At 41.7% G+C, this 13440-nt stretch overlaps 1 protein-coding gene across 6 annotated transcripts in view; it reads right to left on the minus strand.

Annotated features, from left to right (window-relative positions):
* tnrc6c1 (trinucleotide repeat containing adaptor 6C1) overlaps positions 1-6647 on the minus strand; it is a 42776-nt gene extending 36129 nt beyond the window's left edge. For 3 of the 6 annotated variants that reach the window (XR_009770003.1, XM_061699648.1, XM_061699644.1), the window contains exon 1: positions 6546-6647. The gene's annotated coding sequence lies outside the window, so the exon portion shown is untranslated. Of the gene's footprint in view, positions 1-1039; positions 1344-6267; positions 6526-6545 lie in introns of those variants that run through there. The other 3 variants (XM_061699645.1, XM_061699646.1, XM_061699647.1) reach the window with 3 other exon arrangements.
* Between the last annotated feature and the right edge of the window lie 6793 nt (positions 6648-13440).

The following is a 13440-nucleotide window of genomic DNA, read 5'->3' on the forward strand; positions in this document are numbered from 1 at the left end:
AAATTTCCACTCCAGGTATAAGTGCCCAATTTAGAATTTTTTGACAGTCTCTTTAATGTACATTTAAAGAGACACATACTAGAGATTGTTATAATTACACTGAAAGTAATAACCATGCGCAGAGATCCAAACAGCACATAAACTCATAAAATCCCCCAGCGTCAATGTGGAAGTAAACAAAAATAAATAAATAAATACGAATAGTAGCCAACTAAATATTTAATATCATTATCAAATATTTAGTTAGCCTGGGTTTACTCTTCGCCCATTGATTTAAATCGGTTGGTGTGTTTAGATGACACCAGGCTCACATTGATGGGGTAATATCCCATCAGTCCTTTTATGCTGTAGTCACATTGGCAGATATCCTACAATACATGTCAGATTTCTAACCACATTTGGATGAGGCCTGATTACATATTTGATTCATTATTTTTTTTACCTTTACGTTACCAGGACTCTTGACTGAATTGTTTGAAAAAAAATCCAGCCTGGATGATATGTACGAACGTGGTACACACATCTGTCCTAGGTGCTAGAAGAAGAGAAAAAAGAATGGACACCGTTTACCAGGCTCATGAAAGACTCTTGTCCGGTCGTTTTACACTTGTATAACCGCTAAGCTGTTACTTACAGTTAAAGGTTTTACCATGGAAATATTTTGACCCTGGAATTATTTTATGTTAAATTTGTTCCAAATGTGGAGAAATTGGTGCTCAATCAACAATGAAGAACAGAAAGTGTTTGACCCCAGAGGTTCCACTGTATATTTTAATTATAATCTGTCCTTTTTATCGACACAAAACATGGTCTATTCTTGCAGAGGACAACCCGATAATTGAATTTGCTCTTAGATGTGTGCGTGAGCAGCCATTAGTAGAGGGGAGGCATGGCTACAAAGAGCTCAGCGCTGTAGTGGAATTACACCCTCCCGTCAGAACAACAGGATTACAGCCGGGCGTCCCTCTTAAAACCAGACACTCGCTGTGCCGCTAAAGGCAGGCAAAATGAAAACAGAAAGATGCAGCGGGGAACGCACACGCCAAGGGTGGCCTCATGACAGCAGGTGGAAGATCGGCAGCAAACGGGGAGGTGAGGGCGAGCGGGAGGGAGGGTCGACATGCACAAGGTGAAATGTGCGTCTGTTGACAGGTTTCATTCCTGGGAAGATGGGAGGGCTTCTGTCTTCTCTGCATTTGATAGGGTTGCTTCCGTTACACGTGCGGAGGGGAGAAAGGAGGGGTGCGAGACGGCGGCACGGCGCCAGGAATGCCAACGTTGCAGACCAAACATGAGCGCGGCGAACCTCTGGGAAAATGTTCACCAGCGACTGCATGCAGCAGCTGCAAAAGCAAAAGTGCAATTCTGCTCAACACAGAAATACACATTGAAACCAAGCAGTCTGGAACCAAATACAGTTTTTTTTTGTTTTTGTTTTGCATTTATATGCGCCATTGCTAAGATGATTATGTGGGTATCTGAAGGCCCCACCAAGGACTTGGAAAAATTGGCTAGAGAGAGGCCTTGCTGCTTCCGGAGCACTCCCAAGGTGCCCCTGTGCAACCACACCGAACCCCGAGCGGCTCTGGGGTACGATACTGGGATAAGTGTTATATTAATAAATAGTGGGCAGTAACAAGTCATTCACTACATTGCTGTATCAATTTATAGCCCTACGATCCAACTGCATTGATCTGTCCTCGGCAAGTCGGCCTGCCGCACGACATAAAGAGGTAATCAATATCGTCCTTGACTCAAATCGGTAAACACAAATCGTTAAAAAGAATCGTTACACCCCAATTATTACTGTTCAATTATGACTTTCTTCTTCTACTCTTTTTATCTTAATGCAAGTGTGTATCTCCATGCATGCACCACACTGCCTTGAATAGCACGCAGCAGGAATTTATTTTTCACTATTTTATCTTATCAATTTCCTGGATGTTCTTTTCAGTTATATTTAAAAATGAGTTTGGTAGTTGAATAATTACTAAGTTTTGAAATCAATCAATAATTGTGTTTATGTTATCGTGATTTCCATCCATTTTCTGAGCCGCTTCTCCTCACTAGAGCTGGAGCTTATCTCAGCCGTCATCAGGCAGGAGGCGGGGTACACCCTGAACTGGATGCCAGCCAATCGCACGGCACATACAAACAAACAACCATTCGCACTCACAGTCAAACCTACGGGCAATTTAGAGTCACCAATTAATGCATGTTTTTGGGATGTGGGAGGAAACCGGAGTGCTCGGAGAAAACCAACGCAGGCACGGGGAGAACATGCAAACTCCACACAGGCGGGGCCGGGGATTGAACCCGGGTCCTCAGAACTGTGAGGCTGACGCTCTAACCAGTCGTACACCATGCCGCTATCGTGATTTCAATAATAAAAAATAATCATGATTATTTTTTCCCCCCACCCCATAATCGGCCAGTCCTAGCTAAGAGTCACCTTGTTTAAACTTCACAGATGCAACATCTTGAATGCAATATGACGCAGAAGAAAAAAGCACCAGTGGCCACTAAAACCAAACCGCTAGGCAAGCAGGCCGTGCGTTCTCTGCAAAGCGGATTGGGCTAAAGTACTTGAAGCTATTTTCAGGGCGGACCATGTTAATGCTTTGTGACAACGAGAAAAAGGAGAAAGCAATGGTCCGCTCCAAACTGAAGGCTCAAGACTAACTTGGATAGAGCACCGCATGAGCACCCCGATATATTCATGTAACAATAATTTTACTATTGTGATTGACCTGGACTGCATCATACTGAGCGGGCTGATCATCCTCAAGGGCTTTCACACCAATAGTTCAGTTCAAGAATTTAACCTATGGGTGGGACAGAATACCACTTATCATGATATATTGTGTCAATTTTGTTTATGGTACAGTATTGATACACACATGTAAAATATCAATATTATAGCTGTACAATGTCCAAGCAAATATGAATAATATCAGTAATCACCTCCTGCATGTACTGCCATCACTGTGCATAAATGACCAATGAAAATTTGTTTAATTGCCCAGTTGGTCGGATGAACAATTTACAAATTAGTTTTTTTTTTTTAAGTTTTCCTTCTTCAGTTACATGATATTGTGATGCATTTCTTATAGAAGATTTTCTTCCATAAGTGTGGTGCCTATTAGTCATTTTTTCACAGACGATAACAATATGTCTGTAAGTATTATACTGTTTGTCTAAATATATTGCTGCACCATTCATGTTCAAATATCCGTCGCTTGAACGATTACACCGCAACATCGATGCCATTTATTAGCCCATCTATGGTGTTTTTCATTGGGTTTGGCCTGTTTTGAATAATTTTTCACTATCTGCCAAACTGCTGCTAGTTGTGAAGTTCACTGCCACCATCTAGCGCACTTACATTTCAATATTTGCTCGTAAATCAAAGCAAAAAAAAAAAACGTCAGGCGACAGCTTGCATCTCAAGAAACTTGTAATTAGAGTCGCTCTTAAGTCGAGACAGCACTGCATATCACACAATCAATACTTGCAACGCTACTAAACCACTAAAAATAACAGAGGAGAATATAACTTCCAAAAAAACAAGTCAGATAAAGATGTGTTCAGTAAGCAACAACGCAGTTGCGTCAACATTATGATATTTCATGTACAACTTGTATTGTATTTTTATCCCCACCACAACCAAACCGCACCAGAGTTTGATTACCTGAGCAGAGCACAGTGTGCTAGTGTGAGAGAAGCCTTATTTAGCTACGGGAAAAGGGAGCAAAAAAAACCTGAATTTGTGATCTTGCATTGGCTCTCAGTAATTGGAGTAAGCTAGCAGCGGTCAAGCTAATTTAGTCCAGTTAATTTTTCGTCCAGCTCATTTTGTATGGGTCTACTAAAATAAAAGGAAAGTAGCTTTGATTTTTAAGTTTCAAGACACCACTGGCCTGCCTTTGACAGCATGTCAGGTCATCCTAACCACTGAGGACTCAATGACCCATTTGACCACTGAGACCAAAACCAAGGAAGACTGGCAGCGTGCCCCTTAGCCCTGTGCTCCAGGCCTGACCTAAGCTCTATAGTAATCAGAGTATTGAGAGGTCTGTTTTTGCTATCGAGCCCCCCTCGGCGCCTCTCTGTGTATACACACTAGCTCTTTCACAGGCTCGGGGGGCTGACCGGGGCCCCGTGTCCTGGCCTCCCCGCACCGACCCGCTCTAAACGCTCCCTTTCCCTTCTGCTGCCACCTCATCATCTGCAAATTAGGAACTGCGGAACATTAGCAAAGCAGCGGGTTGGAGGCTTACGTCAGTCTGGCCTCTGCAAGCATCCATTCGGGTGCTGCTGGAGAAGCCAGTGTGCGCAGACACTGTCGGGAGGAGTGCGTGTGCTGCAGGACGATGACTGCCACAGTGAGCGCAACGTAAGAAGCATCCCCTCGCAAAAAAAGCTTGATTAAATATCCTACATTTTGGGACTAAAACGTCGCAATCAGTCGCCGTCTTTAGCACATCTGCCTCACAGTTCTGAGTTTCTGCGCTCGAATCTCAGTTCTGGCCTTCCGGTGTGGAAATTCCATGTTCTCTCCAGTGCTTCAGTGCCCCCCCTCCCCCGGCTTCCTCCCACATTCCAAAAACATGTACGTAGCGCTGGGAAATTTAATCTTTTTATTAATATAAATTGAATCGTGACTTCGATTTTGGCTTCTCGCGATCATAAAAACATACTAAAAAGAATTATTGTGCCAAATGGCGCAGTGTGCGTAAGCAAGTTACTGCATCGTAAAAGCACCCTGAACGCACCTGCGTTGCTTGCACCAAATGTGAGACGTATGTTCTTCTGCCCTCCCCGAGTGTGCTTTAAGCTGCTCATTCACACCCCAGGTTGAGTTTATTAGAAAACTAAAACACATAAAAATAATTACACGCATTTTATATTTAAATACAAGACAGTTTGTTTTAGAAACAAAGCGAGCTTAATGCTATCACTCAATGGAAAACCCTATTGACTGGCTAGCAGAAATTAGCATTAGATCACAGGAAGAATTGACCTTCAAAGAACGAATATCAACACATACAGATGCGTAATATAACAATACCCACAGGCATATTCTTGCTAATCTGTGAAAAATGAGTTACACTAATAAAGTTATATCGCAACGTTCTTTGTCTACTCTTTTTATCTTAACGTGTGTAACTCCACGCTTGTACCGTATTCAAGTTGAGTTCTCGGGCAAGTGATGCCATTTGAAACACAATGGTAATTTTGATGCGTTGACTTGGAGAAACCTTCGGAATTTCAGCCTGTACGAGTTTATTGGTGGATATTTTTGCTTAAATTTGTCAGCCAATTGGAGAATTGGGTTACGCAGTTTTATTCTTAATTTAAAAGATGTTCTTTGAACATTTTTTGTATTGGCGATATCACTCAAAAACATTTGCATCCGATTTTCAAAGTTTTGGGTGTATGGCCTTCAGGTTGAAGTGCCCAATCTAACCTAACTTCTCATTTTGACACACTGTCATTTTTTTTCTACTTAACTGGACTCTCACACAGAAAATAAGTGAAACAAATTACAAGGACCCGGCACTGATGGTTAATTGGTCAGGGTGTCTGTCTAGTAACTAGGAGAACAAAGGTTCGAATCCCAGCAGTGCCTCCTTTAGTTCTGACATACTGTAGGCTTAATAAAGTACAGTATAGCTATCCATTTGAGTGATTGATTTAAGTGTTTTAGGAATGTAAGAAGTACCTGGAGAATAGAGTAGTGCGATGTGGACAAAAGTTGATATCCCAGTACAGTTCTTTGTATACCCTGACAACAATTTTTTTCCTAATAAAATGTTTTTCCTTAAAATTAGATACAATTAATGGCAATTCCTGTGATCTTTTCTCCATTTATTTATAAAACACATTTTATACAGACCACACGATAAAATCAATAAAAGAGTAATACAAATCAAAAACACTGAAAATATCTGGGAGTACAACTAATTTTTAGGGAATGCAGTAAACTGTAAAGAATAAAATAAATAACACACAGTGCTTCAAGGAACATTCAAGTATGGAGGAAAAGAAATTGTGCTGCCTGTGTTCCAAATATTCCAATTTATGGAGCGTGAAACTGTTGGCAGAACATTGCCAACTTCAGTCGGTAGAGACAGGACTTGAACCAGCAACCTCAGAAATGTGAGGCAGACGTGCTAACCACTAGCACACGGTGCTGCACGCGAATGTCGACCCATGTTTATTACAATGCACATCTTACAATACAAATGAAATGTATGCACGTACACGCACGGTGTCCTAGGACTCATCGGAGCTGCACAGCTTCGTCCCGGTTAGCCAGCCGCTAACAACAACAAGGTTGTCCGTCCGAGGAGCTAACACGGCGACAAGTATCTCCAAATAATCCCCAGCTCATTCGGACCCGATGTCAAAAGTGGGCTTGCACTCGAAACATTCTTCCATCATTCGCCCTCGGAGAAGTCCGCATTTTGGACGAGCGAAAAGCGCTGTGCGGAGAGAAGCGGCTCGCGACTCGAGTCGGAGGGGAGGGGAAAAAGTCCTACCGTCGAAGCGTTCAGTCGTCCTTTCTCGCTCTTGGCGTCGTCGACGTCGGCGTCGGCTGTGGCGGAGCCCGTGCAGCCATTTTGTAGTAAGTGACCGACGCGAGCAGCTCCACACTTGAAGCTGGGGGGCGGGGGGGAAGCGGGCGGGGAAATGGGCGGTGCTTCGCCTCGCACGTGACCTTCAATAACAAAACAAACTCCCTGCTCCCGCCCCCCCACCACCAGGCGTTGCCATGACAACTGCAGCCCCCTTCATCACTCTCCTCTCCGGTGGATGCGCTCGTAGCCGGCGCGTACTTGTCGAGCCAACCCCCCTTTTTTTTTTTTTTTTCCGTTTTTTTAACACGACTGAGAGAGTGAGTGCGCATGCGCGTGAGACGTGCACGTGAAACTTGATAATCAGTTGAGCGTGTCACCGCGCAACACGGGACCTGCAATGGGGGGTTTTACCAATAGAGGGCGCTATTTATACGGAGTTTATTTTGGGCGAGGGACAACTATAGTATCATGGTTTAGTTCGTTTAATTTCGCGGACTTCTATTACTTTTCTGTTAATAGAAGCCAAAGGTCATTGAGAAAATTATAATTCAGTTTTATTATACTGCACTTTTGAGTCATGAATGTAATTGGTTAATTCTGATTAATTCACACTGATGCAACCACTTTACCTCAGTTTATTTTTATTTCCCCTCTCAAAAAGATTAAATAGGTTAAAGATCACAACAATGGTGGAAAACGTTTTGAAATTATCTTGGTGTCAATTTTTTTTACATCACAAAAATCTGGCATTTAAACAAGGGTGTGTAGACTTTTTATAACAACTGTAATGTAATACTTTGTGGTTTAGCGGCCTTAATTTTGTTTCAAGGGATTAAAGAAATACAATTATAAGATGGTAATTCATATATTCAAATTGTAAAAAATAAAATTAAAATGCATATACACAAAAATAGAATAATGGGAGAATTTTGTGGCTTAAGGGCTCTTGTCTCTCTCAGAGACAGATTTTCCAACTTATTAAGGATATACAATGATCTTAACGGAAAAGTTAACAAGAGACATTTTTCACAGATGAATGTAAATGTATGCAAGAACGTTTCACCCTTCATGCCCCATTAATCACACGACACTCTAGATTTATCTTTCAGATACTGTGGAGGGCATGCTAAGGAATCAGAATGCAAACTGTATAGAAATGATGATAGAAATGCACCAATGGTAACAACACTCAACCATCAGTTTAACACTGATGTACAGTAACGCAATATCCCATGCTGCAACATCAGTGCAGTGGTGCTTTGAGATAGTGAACTCAACTCAGGTTTTTCGAGATACGATCAGACTTTTGGACATTTTTTGTCTGCTTTGACTTAGAAGTGCAGACTCGAGAAACAGCACGAGCATTGTATGGTGGCAGTGTGTCACTCATTTCCTAATAGACTGCCCTTTTGTAATTAGTGAATAATTCTTCAAAAAAGAGGCTTCAAGTTGTTTATTGCCACTCCCCGTTGATGTTTACAGTTAAATAAAAAGTAAAACAAAAGAGAATTACACCTTGTCAATTTAAAACAACCACATAGCGTACCCTTTCCATCTGCTACCATAATGCTAACGCTAAATAGCATCGATGTTGCAGGACTGTACCCTTGAAGCAACAGATTGAACACAAACGGTGCAGCATCAGATGTAGACAGACATAACAGTACTCAGAGTCATATATCCTTTATCATCTGCGAAGAATGATATGGCATTTCCAGTGATTAATGGCATTTCCAGTCATTTAAAAAGATGCCATACTTCAAATCAATGTCAGGTACTTTCTGCAGTTTAATAGGGTCTACTCTACATTTAAAGCAGTGGCTGACACTCAAAACCATAAACACACAAAGAACTCAATTCATTTTGATGGCAGTCGTTTCTACTCGTCAACGTTTCAAACGTTTTGACCATTAAGCCAAACAGAAACACATTTTGGATGTAATATTTGATATGCTGGCGCTGTGTGATGTGATGCTACGTAAAAAGAATAATATCTGCATGTTATTAGATGACATGAAAGCCTGCTAAAAGTGAGACTGGTGGCCTCCAATAGGGGGGATATATCTGGTAGAGCCTCAAGTGGTGAGAATCCACCAGTAGAAGAAGGAAAAAAAAAAAAAAAAGAGCAAATGTGATTAAAAAGCAGGGCGATCCTTGCCGTGTTCCGGCAATTATCAGGCCATCTGTACATGCAGTATGTTCCTCAGCCATACGGAAGATGGTGTCGCCGACATCTGGATAATCACTGAGATCTCAGGATGGTGGCTAAACACAATTATTCTGCCTACAAGATGATAGAGTGTGAGCAGGGAAGTGAGAGGAGAGGAGTGGAGACACTAATCAGGCGCCGAGGCCATGTATCTCGAGCGAGACGGTTACTAATAACCTGCTCCGTGAAACTTTGCAGTATTACACAGACTCCATATGGGGGAGCCTCTTCGGCAGCTGGCAAACCGTTATTACCATTTAGCTACACCACAATAATCTGACCCTGACAAATATTCCGTTCATGGTTATTAACAGAAGCATATAGAAACCATCCGTACCAATCGTACCATTTTGATTCTGTGATGAGAAATGGCTGCAATTGTGCCAACAAATGTAAAGAGAGAAAATAAATTCCTCTATGAAAAAAAGTCTTGGAGCATCATACTTTTGTGAGTTAGCCAGCTACTTTCTGGTTCATGGTGAATGACGTCACGAATAGATGGACAGGACTCTAACATTAGCATCGTTTGGAAGTGGGCATAGTTCCAGTGAGACATTGAAGACAGAAAATAAAACAACAAAACAATACATTTCACACTTGAAGGAGACAATAACCCCCAGTATTTATTGGTAGTAAAAATGAGTGTCTAGTCACTTGTGCTGCATTATATTAACAGCTGTTTCTGGTATTTTCGTGTATATGTTAAACACAGTTAATGGCTCAATAGAAATAGTTGTTCACATTTAAATGAATAGCTGTTCAGTGCTTTTTCGGTACTGTGCAGCCCATCCATGAAAACAATTTCCTTTACGCTTATCAGCATCACAAATGTCAATGAGGCTGCAGGGTCTGTTACAATACATAACCTACACGCGCACGCACACGCACACGCACACGCACACACACACACACACACACACACACACACACACACACACACACACACACACACACACACACACACGCACACGCACACACAGTGGTTAAGTGTCATGTTTCAAACAGGCCAAGCTGACCTTGCTGTCTCCAGCATGGACGTGAGCGACATTGATCAGCTAGCGCGATCAATGTTTGGCCGAGACATTCAATTAAGAGCCCGCCGAGCTGAGCCCTCTGTTTGAGGGTGTAGTTCAAAGGTCGACATGCTGCGCTATGAGCTTTTCAAGTGTGTGTAATGGGAGTCGGTGTGGTGCGTCAGGGCCAATGAAGTGTCATTGCCTACCAAGTGAGACGGCAGACATTTACAGTGAAACTTTAAATGTTACTGAATTTTGCCATTTTTGGAGAACTGTTTTCTTGCAGGAATTTAATGGGAATCATACAAATAATAGACAATTTTGCAATTCTGATTCTGGAATTATATCCAAGACAATTTGAGGACAGATTATTTCAATAAAAATTAAACCATAGGAATATTACATTGATACTTAAAGGTACTGTATTATGGAAAATGTAAATGTCATTGCTTGTCTACAAAGAGTTGGGTCTCTGAAGTGCCTGTGCACCAATCAAGTGTGAAATTATACAACCGTGTTTCGTCATCTTCCTATTTCTGAACACAGCAGACCATACACATAAAGATTCTGTTGATCTCGAAGTCTCACGTGATCAGGTGATATCACAAAACCGAAAAAGAAGAAACACTTCCGGATACACGCCCATGTTTCCCGAAGGTTGCCAGAGCCGGGAGTCTTGTAAAATGCCAATGTTCTCAAAAAACAACATGCTTTGGAAAATACCTAGGGAACCCACTTTTCTACATAAAACACCGGTAAGCCATTTTTGTTTTCATTTACGGTGGCTTCCGTATTCGTCAGCCTTGGGTGCTTCTCGATTGGCTACATCCTGTTCCACATCACCATTCTTGGCGCCCTGACTCGGGAGAAGTCAGCATTCCTCACACACACACGAAGAGTTTTGGTCGGAAATGTTGAACACGTTTCATTATTTAAATTTGTTGGCCCCAACCTGTTTCGTATCCTAAAATGGGGACGAATACACTCTTAACACACATCAGACCTATGTACAATTTTATAGCATAATCTTACTTAGACTTAAGGTTGTCTAGCAGTTTGATGTGCTTGGTCGGGAAGGAGCAACATCGGCACAAAAACGGGCCGATTGTCTTTGTGTGTGTGTCTGAAGGGAATTTAGCATAATAGTTATGGTAATGACATGAATTACTAGTCCAAATGAATAACAACAGTATGTTCAAAGAGCACAACAAATAATTGATATTTCTCTTTCAACATTAACAACAACAAAAAAGAGACTTCCCAATTAGTGACACACAAGCATGCATCGCTTAATGATTGCAGGCTAATCGAAAGAGTGATAAGTGATGGCGCTTTGCAGTTAATCAGACGTAAGAAGCGTGGGTGAGCTTTAACCCCTCGCGCGGTGATTGCCTGAGCACCACTCAGCGCTAATCAGATTTATAGCACGCATAAACATAATTGTTTGCCTTTATGGATTCAAATGATGCGAATGAAACAATTAGGCTCATACCTTCTTGAACATATTCATATTCATTTGGACAAACATATGCCACTTTATTGGAGACACCGCCGGCACATCCATCCATCCATTTTCTGAGCCGCTTATCCTCACTTGCGTCGCGGGCGTGCTGGAGCCTATCCCAGCTATCATCGGGCAGGAGGCGGGGTACACATTGAACTGGTTGGCAGCCAATCGCAGGGCACACATCAACAAACAACCATTCACACTCACATTCACATTCCTAGGATCATTGGGACACACAAACCCCTCCACCACGATAAGGTGACGGCTCAAGGAGGAGCGATAATTAACAAATCGTTAAATGAATACCAGTTCTACAGTGTCATTATAAACTGAGCTTTTTTTTGTTTTTTTGTTATACAGCTCTTGTTTGGATCTTTTGATTTCCCAAAGCCGTCTCACTTTTTATTGTGAGACGGTTGTTAACATTGCCCTTAAACTGTTCGACTATTTTCTCACACACTTGTTCACAAAGAGGTGAACCTCGCCCCATCTTTGCTTGTGAATGACTGAGCAATTCAGGGAAGCTCCTATTATACCCAATCATGGCACCCACCTGTTCCCAATTAGCCTGTTCACCTGTGGGATGTTCCAAACAGGTATTTGAAGAGCATTCCTCAAGTGTCTCAGTCTTTTCTGCCACAGTTTTTTTGGAACGTGTTGCAGCAAAGTTAATGATTATTTGCTAAAAAAAAAATACTCAAGTTTATCAGTTTGAACATTAAATATTTTATCTTTGTAGTGTATTAAATTAAATATAGGTTGAACATGATTTGCAAGTCATTGTATTCTGTTTTTATTTATGTTTAACACAACGTCCCAATTTCATTGGAATTTTACATAAAAAGAAGAATCTCACCAACCTCTTTGATTTTTCGTTTGCATTCGAGACTGCGGGGGTTAGGGTTAGGGTTGAATATTTTCTAGAGAGCAAATAGATACTCAGTCCAACAATGGCCCCTGCTCAATATATGCCCACCAGTCTTGATTATATGCATGGGAAACAAACATTTTCTGAACATAAAAAATGGTGCATACATTCAGAAACATCAGCATTAAAGCGAGTGCATTAATCCTACATGGAACACAAACATGTTTGGCGGATTAACACCATAATAACGTTGTTATTCTACCACCCCCACCGTGCAGCATCTACTGTATGTGTCAGAGTGATGAATACCTCCTTTCTGTTAGTGACCTCCAAAGTCGCTTCGGTGGATAACGTCGCCTCGATGCCTCATTTGTCCGCCGGCTACGCTACGGCGAGGAACGTACTCAGGCAGAACTGGCCTCCATGGCGCTAATCACAAATATAATCACACTGGATGAGCCAATGTGGAGGAGATTCTCTCGCGAAGAATGCACATTAAATGTACTGCATAATGTGCTACTGTGTGCAAACTGCCAAACTGGTTACAAAGCAGTTTAAACATAAAGCAAATGTTTTGGAGTGGCCATCGCAAAGCCTTGATCTCAATCCTACCCAAGATTTATGGGCAGACCTGAAAAGGCATGTGGAAGCAAGGTGGCCTACAAACTTGGCTCAGTATACCATTTCTGTCAAGAGGAATGGGCCAGTTCCCGCTAACTATTGTGAGAAGCTTGTGGAAGGATATTCAAAACGTTTGACCCAAGTTATTCATTTTATAGGCAAAGGTACCAAATTCTAATGAAATGTATGTAAAATTTTGACTTTCAAGAAAGATTGTCTTTAAAAAAATCCTCTCATTATTCTGACATTTAGCGAATAGAAATAATTTTGGTCATCCGAACAGACCTAAAACAGGAAAAGTTTAGTCTGATTTCACGTCAGAAGTGTGAGGGAAAAAAAGTGTATGCGTCTTTTTATAGAGCGTACGTAAACTTCTGGTTTCAACTGTAGATAGCTACGTATGTTAGTTTGAGAAACCATGCTGTACGCCTATACGATAAACAAGTACAGTATATTGTATGAGCAACGAAAGTAACCACTTAAATTCTACTGCGTTCTTTCTTGTATGCCACCAGGACACGTGTAAATTATACATAAACGTGCTAATATGCACACAAAGCAGCGACAAGCGTGCTGATGAACACGAGTGTGTTCGCAGTCAGCAGCCTGCGCTCACTGGAGAAATATCTCCAGCC

The sequence above is a fragment of the Phycodurus eques genome, chromosome 16, assembly GCF_024500275.1.
Source record: "Phycodurus eques isolate BA_2022a chromosome 16, UOR_Pequ_1.1, whole genome shotgun sequence".
NCBI lineage: Eukaryota > Metazoa > Chordata > Actinopteri > Syngnathiformes > Syngnathidae > Phycodurus > Phycodurus eques.